The sequence below is a fragment of the Schistocerca americana genome, unplaced genomic scaffold, assembly GCF_021461395.2.
Source record: "Schistocerca americana isolate TAMUIC-IGC-003095 unplaced genomic scaffold, iqSchAmer2.1 HiC_scaffold_50, whole genome shotgun sequence".
Taxonomy (NCBI): Eukaryota; Metazoa; Arthropoda; class Insecta; order Orthoptera; family Acrididae; genus Schistocerca; species Schistocerca americana.
Window position 1 is genome coordinate 940,581 of NW_025726236.1, and position 2,620 is coordinate 943,200.

The window sequence follows — 2,620 nt, forward strand, 5'->3', positions numbered from 1 at the left end:
CAATTAACTGTCAGTTTCGCGTCGGATTCGAAAATCTAGACTCACAGGAGCACGACCAACAGGTGCCAAAGGCAGCAATAGATCCTTGGAGACAAGTCGGCTAGAGGACGATGTATTGAATCTCGAACCAATTTGACTGTTCCATCGTCATTAGGAGGCCCTGAACGTTACAATTAACTATCAGTTATGCGTCGGATTTGTAAATCAAGACTCACAGGATAACGACCACAAGGTGCCCGAGGCAGCAATAGACACTTGGAGACAAGTTGGTTGGAGGACGATGTATTGAATCTCAATGCAATTTGAGTGTTCCATCGTCATTAGGAGGCACTGAACGTTACAATTAACTAAGAGTTTTGCGTCGGATTCGAAAATCTACACTCACAGGAGAACGACCATTAGGTGCCACAGGCAGCAATAGACCCTTGGAGACAAATCGGCTGGAGGACGATGTACTGAATCGCGACGTAATTTGAGTGTTCCATCGTCATCAGGAGGCACTGAACATTACAATTAACCATCAGTTCTGCGTCGGATTCGAAATTCTAGACTCACAGGAGAACGACCGTAAGGTGCCCGAGGCAGCAATATCCCCTTGGAGACAAGTCGGCTGGAGGACGATGTATTGAATCTCGACGTAATTTGAGTGTTCCATCGTCATCAGGAGGCACTGAACATTACAATTAACCATCAGTTCTGCGTCGGATTCGAAATTCTAGACTCACAGGAGAACGACCGTAAGGTGCCCGAGGCAGCAATATCCCCTTGGAGACAAGTCGGCTGGAGGACGATGTATTGAATCTCGACGCAATTTGAGTGTTCCATCGTCATTAGGAGCCCCTGAACGTTATAAATAACTCTCAGCTTAGCGTCGGATTCGAAAATCTAGACTCGCAGAAGAACGACCATAAGGTGCCCGAGGCAGCAATATCCCCTTGGAGACAAGTCGGCTGGAGGACGATGTATTGAATCTCGAAGCAATTTGAATGTTCCATCGTCATTAGGAGGCCGTGAACGTTACAATTAACTATGAGGTTTGCGTCGGATTCGACAATCTAGACTCACTGGAGTACGACCAAAAGGCGCCCGGGGCAGCAATAGACCCTTGGAGACAAATCGGCTGGAGGACGATGTATTGAATCGCGACGCAATTTGAGTGTTCCATCGTCATTAGGAGGCACTGAACATTTCAATTAACTATCAGTTTTGCGTCGGATTCGTAAATCTAGACTCACAGGAGACGGACCATAAGGTGCCATAGTCAGCAATAGACCCTTGGAGACAATTCGGCTGGAGGACGATGTATTGAATCTCGACGCAATTTGAGTGTTCCAACGTCATTAGGAGGCCGTGTACGTTACAATAAACTATCAGTTATGCGTCGGATTCGAAAATTTAGACTCACAGGAGGACGACCAAAAGGCGCCCGAGGCAACAATAGACCTTTTGAGGCAAGTCGGCTGGAGGACGATGTATTAAATCTCGACGCAATTCGAGTGTTCCATCCTCATTAGGAGGCCCTGAACGTTACATTTAACTATCAGTTTTGCGTCGAATTTGAAAATGTAGACACAGAGGAGAACGACCATAAGGTCCCCGAGGCAGCAATAGACCCTCGGAGACAAGTCGCCTGGAGGACGATGTAATGAATATCGACGCAATTTGAGTGTTCCATCGTCATTAGGAGGTCCTGAACGTTTCAATTAACTATCAGTTTCACGTCGGATTCGAAAATCTAGACTCACAGGAGAATGACCATTAGGTGCCAGAGGCAGCCATAGACCCTTGGAGACAAGTCAGCTGGACGACGATCTATTGAATCTCGACGCAATTTGATTGTTCCATCGTCATTAGGAGGCCAAGAACATTACAATTAACTATCAGTTATGCGTCGAAATTCTAGACTCACAGGAGGACGACCAAAAGGCGCCCGGGCAACAATAGATCCTTGGAGACGAGTCGGCTGGAGGACGATGTATTGAATCTCGACGCATTTTGAGTGTTCCATCGTCATTAGCAGGCCCTGAACGTTACAATTAGCTATCAGTTTTGCGTCGGATTCGAAAATGTAGTCTCAGAGGACAACGAGCATAAGGTGCCCTAGGCAGCATTAGACCCTTGGAGACAAGTCGCCTGGAGGACGATGTATTGAATCTCGACGCAATTTGAGTGTTCCATCGTCATTAGGAGGCCCTGAACGTTACAATTAACTGTCAGTTTCGCATCGGAATCGAATATCTAGACTCACAGGAGCACGACCAACAGGTGCCAAAGGCAGCAATAGATCCTTGGAGACAAGTCGGCTGGAGGACGATGTATTGAATCTCGAACCAATTTGAGTGTTCCATCGTCATTTGGAGACCCTGAACGTTACAATTAACTATCAGTTATGCGTCGGATTTGTAAATCAAGACTCACAGGATAACGACCACAAGGTGCCCGAGGCAGCATCAGACACTTGGAGACAAGTTGGCTGGAGGACGATGTACTGAATCTCGTTGCAATTTGAGTGTTCCATCGTCGTTAGGAGGCACTGAACGTTACAATTAATTTTCAGTTTTGTGTCGGTTTCGAAAATCTAGACTCACAGGAGACGGACCATATGGTTCCCGAGGCTGGA